The sequence below is a fragment of the Mytilus californianus genome, unplaced genomic scaffold, assembly GCF_021869535.1.
Source record: "Mytilus californianus isolate M0D057914Y unplaced genomic scaffold, xbMytCali1.0.p SCAF_34, whole genome shotgun sequence".
Classification (NCBI taxonomy): Eukaryota; Metazoa; Mollusca; class Bivalvia; order Mytilida; family Mytilidae; genus Mytilus; species Mytilus californianus.
Genome location: NW_026262684.1, coordinates 1773344 through 1789063, shown reverse-complemented (window position 1 = coordinate 1789063; position 15720 = coordinate 1773344). Strand labels below are relative to the sequence as shown.

General features: G+C 31.4%; 1 protein-coding gene across 1 annotated transcript in view; it reads right to left on the bottom strand.

Annotated features, from left to right (window-relative positions):
• LOC127736620 (uncharacterized) overlaps window positions 1-15720 on the bottom strand; it is a 63711-nt gene that overhangs the window by 27418 nt on the left and 20573 nt on the right. The window lies entirely within an intron of this gene.

Sequence of the window (15720 nt, the reverse complement as noted above, 5' to 3'; positions counted from 1 at the left end):
CCAAAATTAGTATTGCTTCGAAAAAATGACCGTCATTAGCTATATGCAAAAAAAAAAAAATTTTATCCAATCATCATTTTTATATGTACATGATAGTTACAAATTCCAATAAACATTAGAACAACACAATACATTTTTTTATTTGATTTGTGTTTTCAAGTAACATAGAATTTCAGCTTTCTATCCGAAAGACCAAGTCCACTTTTAATTTGTTACTGAAAATACAATATACCAGGGGAAAAAAGTTAACTGCATACAGCTCGCTCACACTAGTGTCCTTGACACGGGATTTTTGTACACCGAAAATGAACCTTCCTGACATACTCTGCAACCTGAAATAATTTACCAATGGAAATGAAGATTTCTTTAAGCATTACGTAAATATCATTCATAAAAGGGATATTTCCATCATTTTTATTCATTAAAGATGTCCACCAGTTTTCTGTTGAGAAACAGATTCGTGCATTTTTTGTATAGAAAACGTAATATCGAAAAGATTTCAAAACGTTTAAATGGTGAAGAATGCGTAAAAGTCGCATATGACCAAAAAACTTGAATACAGGCTCTGTATTTCTCATCAGATTGTTGTGATCTTACCTTATTAACGTTCAAACGAGTTGTTTCATTGGCAAACATACTACATATTCTTATTTCAACATGACTTACCTTCTGCACTATGAAGTAGCGAGATAACCAACAAGGCAATTGTAAGACGCAACATTTTCAATATTTTATAATATTATGATAAAGCGTACATGTTTTTGGAGGTTTGTATACTAAATATAGGTGATCTGTATGTACGTGACCGATAACTCATATTTAATGTAAATAACATGTTGTGATATATTGTATTCCAATAGGAAAACAATTATTCATTCAGTTTTAATTAAGTCGGCGTAGTTTGATTTCAAAGGCATAGTGTTCGTTGAAAATTATCCTGGTACATTCAGGATCATACCTATAAATGACCTTGTTTATTTAACGTAGGTTTTTTTTTAAATAAACATATTAAATCAAACAATTATTCATCAGTTTTAGACATATCGCGTAGTTATATTACAAGGTCATACTCTTTCTCTGAAGCTTTTCCTGGTATAAATATAATCCAACATTAAAATGCCGTTTTTTAGACCATTTAGTTTTGGAAAATAACATAAACATTATCAAATCAGACACAAGTGTTCAACGTCTTAAGGATTTATTCTACATAACGCGTGTCCATGGAGAGTTTTTGGGAGAGTTTATGAACTATTACCACATACAGAAAAACTCACCAAAGATATGATGAATTACTCCAAATGCGCGTATCGACTTAGAATTAACAAGTTATTTAACGGGGAAAATCGTATCAATGATATTCCATGTAAGTTCAGGAGTGCTGCGGAGTTGGCTAGCTAACTTTGCTTGGGCAGGTAAAGTTAAAATTAGCTGTATCTGGCTATTATTTTTAGGTCCATTTTGGCTATATAGATTCTCAACTGGTTCGGGTTTTTAGATTTTTGCGAAAGAACATAAACTCTTAGCGATGACACATTGATGTGGCTACTTTGAAAACATCTTTCGAATTCTGTCATTTCGGTATGGCTCAGCACTATTACGTTTACCTGATTTGAGCCAGCCAATTGATAGCCATATCCAAGTAGTTATGAGGTTAACAATTGTTTAAAAACAGAGATTTGAATCCCTTTACCCGTAATGGTCGTCAAATATATAACGCTTGAAGTTATGTTTATGAAATCTCAAATAAATGAAATCTCATATCTACAAATCTTTTAGTTATGTATAGGAAATCACAAAAGTATGAGGCTTTAAGTGATGTGCAGAACTTTCAAATATATAACACTCAAAGTCTTGTATTGGAAATCCCAAATATATAACGCTGAAAGTCATCTATAGAAAATTTCAAATATAAAACGATTAAAGTCATGTAAAATTTCATACAAGATGAGACTGGATGTAAGTTAATAAAAAGACAACTTTTCATTATAGAAATAAGAGATGTGGTATGATTTCCTATGAGACAACTATCCACCAAAGTTCAAATCAAGTGGATGTAAGCAATTATAGGCAACCGTACGGCCTTCAACAATGAGAAAAACCCATACCGTATGGTCGGCTATAAAAGGCTCCGACATATAAAAATATGAAACAAATCAATTAAGAAAACCAACGGCCTAATCTATAACAAAACAGTTCAGGAAAAACAAACATGAAAGACATGAACCAACGACAACCATTGAACTACAGGCTCCTGACTTGGGACAGGCATATGAAGAATGTGACGGAGTTAAACATGTTTGTGAGCGCTCCTCCTCCCCTACCTGGGTCAGTGGTGTAACAGTACAACATAAGAACAAACTTTAGAAATCAGTTAAAAAAAGGCTTAACGCATCCGATGGATACACTTAGAAATACATTCAACAAAAACACAAAATGGACGTGGATGGATACTTGTACATCCCGAAAAAAAAGATACTACGTACAGATCTGATAGAACTCGCAGTTACTAACAGCTAGTTCAAAGTGGACGTAGATGGGTACTAATACATCCCCCCCCCCCCCCCCCCCCCAAAAAAAAAAAAAAAGACACTAAGTACAGATCTGATAGTACTCGCAGTTACTGACAGCTAGTTCAAAGCCAATAACAACTAATGAAAAAAATCATGAATCTAAGACTAAAGTATCAATCAGTACACATTCAACATCATGCAATGGATTTAGTGTAAAGACGTCATTAACTGTAAGAAGAAAACATTACCTTGTGCAATGTCAAACTATAAGTATCGACAGATTGTAGTACCGCGAAAGTACATATGTGTAACATTTTGTATGGTTTTAATTTACAAAATCAATATTTACACCAATAAAACAATATTCAAAGATTTAAATACAGTGTTGAATAGGTAACCTTTTAGAATAATTTGATGTAAAGGATTGATAAGTTAACCCGGATCGTATCTAAATTTCCGGGCTTGGTTTACAACATCACCGTAAAATTTAGGATGTGCTATTCCGTTTAAAATACGTTTTCTACAGGTACAGCCAAACTTGCAGAGCAAATCTTTGTATCTATGAAAGACTTTAGTAAAGGTTTTAAGTAATTTGTTGTAACGAAATCCCTAACTTCATAATTTACTAGTAATACACAGATTACGCTCATTAAAATCCAAAACGTCACTACAAACCAAGCATAGCGAACGAGTTGGGATATATAAACACTGTAAGACGGTTCCAGAGGAATACCACCGTCCAAAAAGGCAAAATTAACAATAGGGAATGAAAAATCATTCTTTTTGTCGTAAATTTTTGTGTAGAGTTTCTAGTGTAATACTGAAATATCTAACTCTAGGAAAGGACAGTTATTGCTCTTGATATTAGATTTATTTAAAGCAAGTTCCTTTGGGTACATTTCAGCAGTATAGTTAGAAAATTCTTGATTATTGAACGAAACAATATCATCAAGATAACGGTAAGTGTTGTTGAATTTATCAATTAAATGGAATTAAGACGGATCTTTATTGAACACACGAGATAACAACATTATTGCGCGGTCCATGTTGCTCGGTTTTTGTACTTTTATGTCGAGTTTCTTTGTACTGTTTTTGTTTTGTTTGTACTTTGATCGTTTTCCCTTTTTGTCTATTAAAATATCATTGTTTTTCTATAAATAAGTTTAAATGTCCATTAGGTATCTTTCGCTTGTCTTTTATAGTTAACATTTGTATTGTTAATGTAGTAAACAGTCATCACATACTGTGGATTCATTATTATTCGCTAAATACTAATTTTTGTAGATTTCGTGGGTAAAGTTTAACCACGAATTCAAATGTCCAACAAGTACAAATTTTCTCTTGGTTTAATGGAGACATTGGTAAAACCACGAAATCAAATATCCCCGAAAATAGGATTTTCTCTCAATCCATGAAAATTGGTGTACACAAAAATAAGTGAATCAACACTATCTTATTTTCAAATTGTCAAATTTACCCGACCGGAACATAAAGTAACTGTTATCGAATAGGAATTAGAATAATCGGATATAAAACAGACATCACTATGACCAAAAAAGGAAATTACAGAAACTTAAAAAGTTACGAAATGCAACGCAAAAGAATAATAATCACATGTTTGATAAATATATCGACAGTTTTGCATATATCAACAAACCTCTCAAAAATTTCCCGTTCATGAATTTAGAAATTATAAAAGAAACTAAGGTTTCAACTACCTCATCATTTGACCTTTGATGAATTTGGCTATTTTTATATCCTTTTTGGTCATATAGCTCTTCAACTTTTTCGGTTCTAATGCATCCTTGGTTTTCCAATATTCAGCTGTCAGCGTTCCTTGTGAAGGTAAATTCAGAAAAGCGCGTCGAATGCATGACATTGAAATAATGTGTTGTTTTAATTATTTGTTGGACATATTTTCAATAAGGAATGTTTCTCTATCGTGCATAGCTCTGAATCTTTCTCCGGGTGTGGCATTACATTTGTTCTTTTTTCAATAAATCAGCACGTCAACGTTTCTTGAAATTAAAATTTTTTTGAATAGTTTAGCCTCTAGCATCATTGATAAAACAATGACTGTCGAGTTGCGCAACTGGTGCAGTAAAATTAGTGGGATAAGCAAAACAAAGGTTATTTTGAAAGGATCAAAATAAATCCGAAACATGTTACTACTACACAATTTGCGGCTTAATGTCCATAGCTTTTCTTAAATTGCTTTGGTTTCGGCTTTGCTAATCATTTCCACACTGAACAGACAAGGCAAAGGTGAAGATTATCTTCAACGCTAACTTTCGACTCTGTTCAAAGTACCGCTTAAAGAAGATAAGTGATAGTGTCTATGTCTTTACGACTTCCCAAGTTATAGATACACAGAGCTTATTCGAACAGGAGATCATTCATATACATAGTGCCATACATGATCCTGATCCATTAATGGTAAATGTCGCGTTGATAATGGATAGTTGAACATCGGTTATAAATCCCGTTCAAAGATCTCACAATCGATGGAAAGAGGACTGAATTGTGGATAGTAAATAGTGCCGTAGCATTTTATCCGTTATTCCGGGAAAGTGTCTTGCTAATGAGTGAAAATATCTATAAGAAAATAGACTTCATCAACATATATCTCGTGCTTATTGGTAAGTTGTTTCATTCTGTTGATTTTACAGTGTTTCAAATTTTTTGGGCTTTGTTTATGTGATTCCAAAGAGATGCGGATGATGCCAAAAAGATATTTCAACTCTTAAGCCGACGACACATTGACAATGTAAACCATATAGCACGAAACGAAAAACGATGAAAAGACAAACAACAATCTACAAACACAACATAGAAAACTAAACACTGAACAGCACAAACCCAACAAAAAAACGGAATGATTTCAAACTTGGAATAAGAAACGTATTGAAATAAAAGAAAATAATAAAAATAGTGATAATAATAATGATAATAGTAATCCGTATAAATGTAGCATCGTTAATGAATTAACAATCATTTATCATTGGCAAACGTTTATATCATGATATAATGAGGTCAATCAAACGAGCAATGCGAGGTTGATGCTCCCATATTGAGTATGTGAGAAAAACATATCCATGTTCTTAAATATATGTCAAGTATTTGACTTTTTAAAATATCTTCTGTTTCTGGTAGAACATGATCACTGAAATCAGCATCACAGCTTATAATGCATGCTTTAGCAGTGTCAATATGAAAAATATGTAAAAAAAAAACGTCTACATATAAAGTAGGTAAAATTGAGAATGGAAATGGGGAATGTGTCAAAGAGACAACAACCCGACCATAGAACAGACAACAGCAAAAGGTCACCAACAGGTCTTCAATGCAGCGAGAAATCCCCGCACCCGGAGGCGTCCTTCAGCTGGCCCCTAAACAAATATATATACTAGTTCAGTGATAAAGAACGCCATACTAAACTCCAAATTGTACACAAGAAACTAAAATTAAAAATAATACCAGAAAAACAAAGGCTAGAGGCTCCTGACTTGGGACAGGCGCAAAAATGCGGCGGGGTTAAACATGTTACATATTTGTCATCAGATGCATGAAGTATGACAACAATAGACAACCTAATGAAATACACAACTACACAGTTAAATGTAATAAACGGCTCACATGTAACTACACAAGATGCGCATTCGGACAATTATTGTCTCTTTGGTGATGCCTGAGGCGAAACAATTTGGAAATCTAAAAATTAACACAAGCATTGAAAAGCTTATCAAATCAAAAAGGACCTTTAGAATATAAATTCATTAATAAGCTTTACCTTCATCACTCTGTATTACATCTTGTCTTTGTCTAAAACACAATAACAATCAGACTTTCAAGGATATCGATATTGACAGAAAAAAAAATAAAGGCTACGCTGATAAAAATCTTGCATAAAAAAAGAAGAATGATAGAATGTTTTAATCTTTAATCCTTCATATTTAATCTTTAATCCTTTATATTTAAAAAAGTGCACTGTTTTTAAGAACTGATATCAACCCTTTCGATTACACTGTACCGGTTTCCCGTTCTCAAACCACAGAGCTTTACATCCGCCACAGTATGATGGACTGAAAGTAAATTCAGATAGATTGATTTGTTAGAGTAAAAAAAATATGAATTTTATAGAGTAATGTACATGCATTTTTCAACCTGGATGCACAAATATTGAACCTTATTTCGTGACACTAATTGAAATTCTTGTATAAGAAGACAACAGTTCATTGTCTATTTAATATTCTATTTTGAATTATTTATATTTTAAAGAATTTATTTCTTCTTTTTGTAATTCTATTGAGTGTTAAAACGTTGACCGAAGTACATTTATTTTTTATGTATGGAGCGCGGAAGCGCTTTATACTAAAACTGTGCACACGATCAACGCTTTTACAGCCCTATAAGATTACAAAAGAATCATTCAATTTGTGTAACTACATTTCTTTGCTACAACCATACAATTACGAATCATATCAATTTTTTTGTTTTTTCCGCCTATGAATTGTTTTAACGTTTTAACGGGAAGCTCGGGCTGCCATGAATGTTGCATTGAATTGGGAAATAAAATCTTATTTTGAAATGCCTTTTCGATTGTTGTCAGCCAATAGAAAGGACGGATTCTTATGAAACATACCTGTAAGGTTATTATTATTAAATAAATATCAAACGTTTGAAAGTATTAAAATAATGATCAATTGTTTCTTAATATTCATACCAGCATTTTGCATTTGGATGACTTTGGCACGATGATACATCGCACGGATTTGTTTTACATTGTTTGATACTTTGCCCTGGTGCACAATCCGTTGCTCCTGGGCATGGAAACGGTGAACACTTACATTCTACAAAAAAGTCATTTATACTTTAAACAACAATCTAATTCATAATGCAGGATCTTTAAGTAATTAAATGATAACACTGTGTAATTAAAGAATGACTGTAAATTTTTTTCTGTCTATGAAGAAATAACTTTAAAAATGTGGTGCACACTGAATAACCCGCATTTTGAGGTTATTTTGAATAGACAGAAAACATATAAGAGTCAGTTCTTATAACTTAATTCTAAATTCCATTTTCAAGGAGGAAATCATGAAAAACGTTGATGACGTCACAGTCACATGACAAAATTATTTTCTATGAGCTGATAGACCCAAAACTTTCAGCCAATCAGAAGAAGTGTTACATCCAAAATTAAATTATTTATGGATGTAATTTCATTGTATATAAACGATATTTTGTTGTGTACCTTCACCAACGATATGGAAGTTACAGTAAGATAAGGAATTTGTAAAAGTGAAAATTCACTTGTTTTCGAATCCTAATAAAACTGTCGCATTGTAATGTTTATAATAATATTTTCCAAATAATATATTGTTTACACTAAGTTACAGTAAATGGGATAAGTCACAGATTTTGGTAAAATCTTGCATACAACTTTGGCTTGTGAATTTCGAAAAAAAAAATATCTTTTTTTTCTGAATTATTTATCATAACGGAATTTTATGTATTAAAAATACATCATTTTTGAAGAACAATCTATGGATTTGAAATTAGAGATTTGATGATTTTTTGACAAATTTAAGAACGTTTTTCGCCGATTTTATGTTCCTTCAATACAAGTACTAATCTATTTTGAAAGAATTTTGTCTAAAGGAAAAGAATTCAAACGATTGTAGGAATAAGATAATTATGTTGTTCCATTTCGGAAATGTCTTATGACAATGGATGATACAAATCATGAAATAATATCAAATTTTGTAGAATGATTATTAACACATAGCATTCGATATGATAATTAGACATGGGAGATAATCCATGGTAAGTAGAAATCATTGTACATTTATTTTTCTGTTTCCTATATATTTAATTACATGGACATTGATATTACCTGACGACATACTATGCGTAGTCCAAACTACCTTTTTTTTTAAGTTCTAAAATATCAATATTTACAATTGCATCAACATGATCAAATACATACCACATTTTTTTGTTACATCACTACCATCATTTGTATACCATAGCCGATTACAACCGCCGCAGTAATTTGCCCTTAAAATGGACATATACATGTATATATAAACAGGAATTGATTAAGTGATAAAATTTAAAAATGTCCATCAACCATCTTATTTATAACCATTTTATATCAAATTGTTACACATAATGTCAGGTGCCGTTATCACATCGTATATAGACAAAATCACGTAAAATGAAGAAAAAAATCACATCATATAACGGTAAAAGCATACACTTCATATAATGAAACGTACGCATACTTTAAGGATAGCTTCGCGACATATAATGTCTAGTGCAATTCATATAATGACAATTGAAATCATATATTGTCGTTTGCATATCATGTCATGTCGTTTTCACATCGTGTATTGTCTTTTGCACATCATGTAATGTCGTTTCTACATCATGTAATGTCGTTTCTATATCATATTATCTCATTTCTACATCATCGTGTGCATAGTTGTGTCTTTTAACTAATATTTGTCAACTTTCTTGAATAAAATCAAAAGAAGTTTGCTCTATATAAAAATAAGGAGATGTTTGTTAGCGCTCAACCCTCCCCTTCACCTAGGAATTTAGTGTACCATTGCAACATAAGAACAAACATGTCTGTCATATTTGTTTTTCGTAAATTGTTTTGTTATAAATTAGGCCTTTAGTTTTCTCAATTAAATTAGTTCATATTTTTCAGGTCGGGGCCTTTTATAGCCGACCATACGGTATTGATTTTTCTCAATGTTTAAGGCCGTACGGTTGTTTGTAAATGCTTACATTCACTTTATTCGAGCTTTGGTGGATTGTTGTTTCATTGGCAATAATACCACATCTCCTTATTTTGATAAAAAAATCAGTTAAAAAAGGCTTTACTCATCGGATGGATACAAATAGAAATACATCTAACAAAAACACAGAGTGGACGTGGACGGGTACTTATATATTCCAAAATCAAAAACACACTAAGCACAGATCTGAGAGTACTCGCAGTTACTGACAGCTAGTTTAAAGCCAAAAAAAACTACAGAAAAAAATCATGTATCTAAAACTAAAATATCAATCGGTACACATCTTATATCCAATGGATTAAGGATAAAGACGTCATTAACAGTCAGAGAAAAACATGACCATGTGCAATGCCAAACTATAGTATCGACAGATTGTACTACCATAAAAGTACATATGTGTACTATTTAGTATGGTTTAAATTTACTGATAACAAAATCAATATATATACCAATAAAAACAATATTCAAAGATTTAAATACAGTGTTGAATAGGTAACCTTTTAGAATAAGTTTATTAAAAGGATTGATAAGTTTACCCGGATCGTATCTAAGTTTCCGGGCTCGGTTTACAACATCACCGTAAAATTTAGTATGTGCTATTCCGTTTGAAATAAGTTTTCTTCTAGTCTATTTCTCATTTGGAATTCCTAAATGTTTGATACATGAAAATGATTGAAATTGTTCAGGTAGTTACTGAGAGCTAATCCAAAGCTAATAACCGCTAGTTCATGAATCATGTTCCTCCAGTCTAAGCATTTGTAAAAAGAAATAATAGGTACATAAGAAACATGAAAACTTTATAAATTTCATGCGAAATAGATTTACCTTCATCAGGACACTCAAAGCCGAATATTTGTAACCTAAGGATGTATAAGAACCGAAACAGTCGAAGAGCTGTATGGCCGAAAATTACCTAACAATAATAGCCAACTCCATCTAAGGTAATTTTTGCCTTAGGGTTAATCATTTATCAATGTTTTAAGATCGGATTGACCTCTAGATATTTTGTCCGTTTGTTATGTTTTGTAAGATAGATTGATTGATTTATTGATTGATTGACTAGTTTTTAAATGTAGGTTTTCTTAAAGAAACATGTAATTATAATTGTGAGTAATTCATTTGTTTGCAAATTTCAAACCCCCCATCCCCCCCCCCCCCCAAAAAAAAAAAAACGATTATGTATATATCATAATATTTATTGATCTTAAATTAAACACATTGAGACCATGATCATTGATATCTCTTTAACAATATATAAGTTTGTTGATTAATTTTAAAAATAACATTTCCTTTATATTTGTTGGTCATGTTGAATTTTCATTTTCCCAAAAATAATAGAGAACTATGTGCGCACACATATCTTCATCTCGTAAATGTTCATGTAATATATATCTAACATACACAAAATGAAAACAACACTTTATAAATTGTATTCGTCTAAAGCGCAATTGGCTAGTAACAATTGACCTCTTGTTCTCTTAATTACCTGCATTTAGCACCTTTGCACTTCTGTCCTCGACATGGATTAGCAGAGCATTTAACCTTCTTGATTCCTTTAGGGCATGTCCTGCAACCTTGAAATAAGTCAAGTTAAATATTTTGTATGAAAGAAGTATAATATGAAAACACATGCTCATAATATTGAATCAACTATATTTTGGAAGTATCTGGGCTTGCTTGACAAATATAAAGGCTTTCTCTCAATTCAGGCCAAGCTGACAAATTTAAATTCAAGATTATACCCCAAAATAGTTAAGCAGGTTTTGACACGCATGTAATTTTGTCCTTCTTTGGCAATAATTTTTAATTGTATTTCGATCAAAGCGTTCATGATATCTCTATAATTATAACTCAAATTTTACTTCAATGTCATCACGTTAAGACTTAAACTCGAAAGATAACGAAACCAAAAAAAAAAAAAAAAAAAAAAATAAGGTTGCGGTTTTATTGTTCTCCGTACATATCACTTCCCCGAATTTTTGCTTACAATGAGCAATTACCGAGAGTCACTAGTAGAATATGCAGTGTTGACGTTTCCAGAGTACCTGAGTACAACCCTGGAGGTTATGGGATTCGCATGGTTAAGAAAAGAGTCAGAAAATATCAAAGGGACATTAAAAAATCATAGATCATAGAACTGACAAGGCCAAGGCAAAAATTAATGACAACGAAACGATAAATAAGTCCACAAAACAATATACAAAAAAAAAACAAAGGATAAACAACACGAACGCAACCATAAATATAGGACTGATCTCAGAACCTGTGATATTTGGATTGGAAATTAGTCTATTCCTGTAGAATCCTTTACATGGACGGGATATCATCTCAATGTATGTTTGGTTATGTTGTTTATTGAGTCTGTCAACTAAGATACGATCCATGAAAACAGATGATTCCTTTGTATAACTTATTCTTATTGGAAACCAATCCATCACATATACAACTATATAACGCATAACATAATATATATATGATTTGTTGTCACATTTAAGTTTAACTTACATCTACCTTTATTCATAGAAATCTTTTTCTGGATACGATGCGTAATAAATTATAAAATTCAAAACAAATTTTCATAGATAAAACATGAATTACTTTTTATAAAGTAAAACAATGTTAGCAGTAGGGGTAATTTCCCGCTGGAAAACCGCCGTGTAATCACCTACTGCCAGTTGGATTTGCAAAATTTAACTTGCACAGAACAAATGAATATTATACTTCGATATTGCAGTCATCAAATTACATTTTCACAGAAATCAGTAGACAGCTATAAATGTTTTACAACATTTTTCAAAATAGAAAATAAAGTGTTAATAATAAACATGATAAACATACCTTCTGTAACAACAAGAAATAGCAAAAGAGAAAAAAATATTACATATTTCAACATCTTAAAACACGTCTTACTCCACTACCGGATTCTGTTCCTACAAGATTTCAGGCAACATGTGCTGTGTTTTAAAACAAAGCAGGTGGTATATTTATTTGTTAAAACTGTAACATATTCATATTTTCTCACAGAAAAACTAATTACTCGATATGAATTAGAAATAAAATGTGCAGAATTGCCGGATTATTAATTTCCAACTAATTTTTCTTTCATTATGCCCATTGAAAAGAACCAATAAATATGCAAAACCAGTGACATTTCAAAACACGAATGCAATTTTATTTCTACAGGTATTATGTATTTCAATTGAATTACACGGTTAAGCAAATTGTTTGTCGTTTCCATATGAATAGTTGAGAAGGATTAAAAGCTTCAAGTATAATACATTCTCTTAAAACATCCCCTGTATGATCAAGCTACAGTTAAAAATTAGTAATAACCTCTCTTTAAAATTTAAGAATAATCTGTCATTCAACTGTTCGAAACAGTCCTAGAACTGGTTGAATCAGTTTAAAGGTAAAATGGTCAAAAACCCTTTCTAAGATAGAACAGTTTTAAATGCCTTCAATGTGATTTAGAACAGGGACAGTAAGCTGGATCTTACATGTGAGTCAAATATTAGATAAACGATATTTTATTATAAAAATAATAAAATTACTAAATCAATGTTTAAGATCTCTCATTTCTCCATGTTTAAAATCAAGGCAAAGTACACGTAATGGCACGCCTTTAGCGGAATTCGGGATAAATAACGTGCGTCGTTAGTAACGCGACTTATCTCCCCTACTCCAAGAAAGGAAAAATAAGCGCAAAACAAAGAAATGACTTCGTGTGGTTTATGATGAGTCCAAACAAGTAAGCCTGTGCTATCTCAAATTTCAAAAAACATGATAAGAATGACTCCAATCATAAATCTGAGGATCATGTTGTTAGCTTTACCTTTGTTGCCGTTTTAGACTCAACACAAAGGGTACAAAATAAAACTTGTATATCATCAGAAAATGACAATGCTTCATAACAAAAATATAACCAAATAAACAAACAAACTTTGGTACCAAATTTGTTAAAATCCAACCAGTAATGCCCCCCCCCCCCCCCTCATATATTTTTTTGAAAAAATGTAGTTTTATATGAAATACTGACAGTGCTAGCAAAAAACTATAGGTGACCAATTACATGATAATATGTGAGGGTGTGTGTTGATCTAAAGGATGTTTGCCTGTTCGTTTTTATATCGATACAAATCTGAATATTAGGTATATGAATGCAATTTAAAGTTTTAGCACATCTGATACTCATTTACTGCAATTGTAACCCCGTAACGGTAAATGTAGAGTAATTCATTTTATATTTGATGTAATGAAAGGTGAAATGAGTTCAGACTCTTTCATTTTTATAGATATTTAAAGACTTTTGTTTTAATTCAAAAACCAATTTCTTTCAATTTTTCTACACTAATGCTGCTTATTTTGCTATCGCCTGTCAAAATACAACAAGTATTATATTAAATCCATCCATTTTCATTATAAGCACAATTCATTAAGCACAACACTAGGTTAACTCGTAAAGCATTACACTAGGTTAACTCGTAAAGCATTACACTATTATAAAACATATCCTTGCATTTACACTAAGTAAGTCGATCTTAAAGTATTCCATTAAGTCTATGTTTTCCTTTCAAATATGCATAAAATATGTGATACGGGAAGATTAACTATAGAAGTCCAACAAGTTCCATTTTGTTAACATTTTATTTGCGAGATATACATTTGAGCTTATTACAGCCTTAAACAAATTCAAAATAAAACGCAGTTTTTCAGCCGTCCATATGGAACAAATAATTGTTCAACATATATTTTCGCTTGTTACTGCAACATCGTTTATCCAGCAAACATTAAATCGTGCTTTGCCATGTAGCTAAAGAAATTAGCAATCAATCGAGACAGAAAATTTGTGAACTAATATTGCTGAGCAATATCTCTAATTTATAGCACCGGAAATGGTGCGGATTAAAAGATACAGAAATATGTAGGTTCATTATTCTGTCAACGGGACAAAATCAAACTCGATCAGTAAGTATTAATATTTGATTTTTAAAAAATAGCACAAAACAACCATTACAAAAAAGGTACGGACAACGTTTTAATTAAGTAAAAATGAAAGTATAATGATGATTGAAATTGACAATTGGAAGCCGACAGTAACTTTCTATCAGCAATTGCAGTGCGTTTATTATGCCGATTTGCAGTTTTTGGGCAGCAAAATTTTCTATTTAAAACTTAGTCAGCTTATTTTATAATCAATTGAACAGAATAAGCTTTTAAATTAGAATCAGTAATAAAGAGCAAAATTTCTGATAAACACTCATGCTTTTCAACAGTGTATTAGAATTACTTATATTTTGAATTGTATAAGGTAGAAGTTGTGCAATGTAGACATGGTAGACATCATTACCGTCAACGAAACTTTATTTTTCCGCTAAAGATTAAACTTCTACAAGAAATAGCTTGAAAACTAGCACGGTTGCTAAGGACTTTCTTTATATCAATCGATTAGTCGTTCAGTTTTAAATCATATTTAAATTTAAAAAATAAAAACTGTGGACTTATAAAAAAAATATCTTGGTTATGTAAAATTTTGTGCCGAATTTCATGATTTTCCCTATGTAGTCTATGTATTTTTGTCATATCATGTTCTTAATTTTAACTGCCCGTATCTAAAAAATTAAAACAGTTAGCTCTGATTTTGTTTTATTTTCTTGTGTATTTTTTAAAGCAGAATCCATACGTGAAATGTGGAGTAGTTAATTACGTACACTTCACCTTAAAATCATTTTTATTTGTTTGTAATAATGCTTAATATTAGATTAAAAAATATGTCAAAGATTTCCGTAATTATTATAAGAAATGCAATTAATATGTTATCTTTGGAAAGACAAGTACACAACTCGAGGAACACTATCAAGGTGTTTCTTACATATACAATATTTGGCTTATACAGTAACCATATATTTTTTTCTTGGGAAGTGATTTTAGACTCGTTATTACCTGACTTTACAATCTTATGTATTGATACATATATGGTTAAGTGTCATCATGTATATTTTGTTATTTTATTTTTGTTTGATGGGTGTTGTGCTTGTCTGTTATACTGTCAAATAGTTTTGTCGATTCCTGTCATCCTTTGTAAAGGGGTTTACTTATATATCTTGTAATCTTGTAGTCTTTTCTTTTGGCTATGTTGATGGCTGTCTTTTGCATACCCCCATACACTTACTTCTTTCATTTTGAGTAGGCTTTTGAAAGAGTAAACAGTTATTTTTGCGAACGATATAATGTGTTTCCAAGTCTCTATTTCACTTGTTCTTTGGTGAGTAAAACTGTTTTTCGTCATATGAAGTATCATCCTCTAAATAAGAAAATTTAACACCAAAACAAATCACCCCAACATAAGTTAAGCCCATTCAGTTAAGCATCATGAGCGCACATCTATCTGCGTCGTCAGCCTA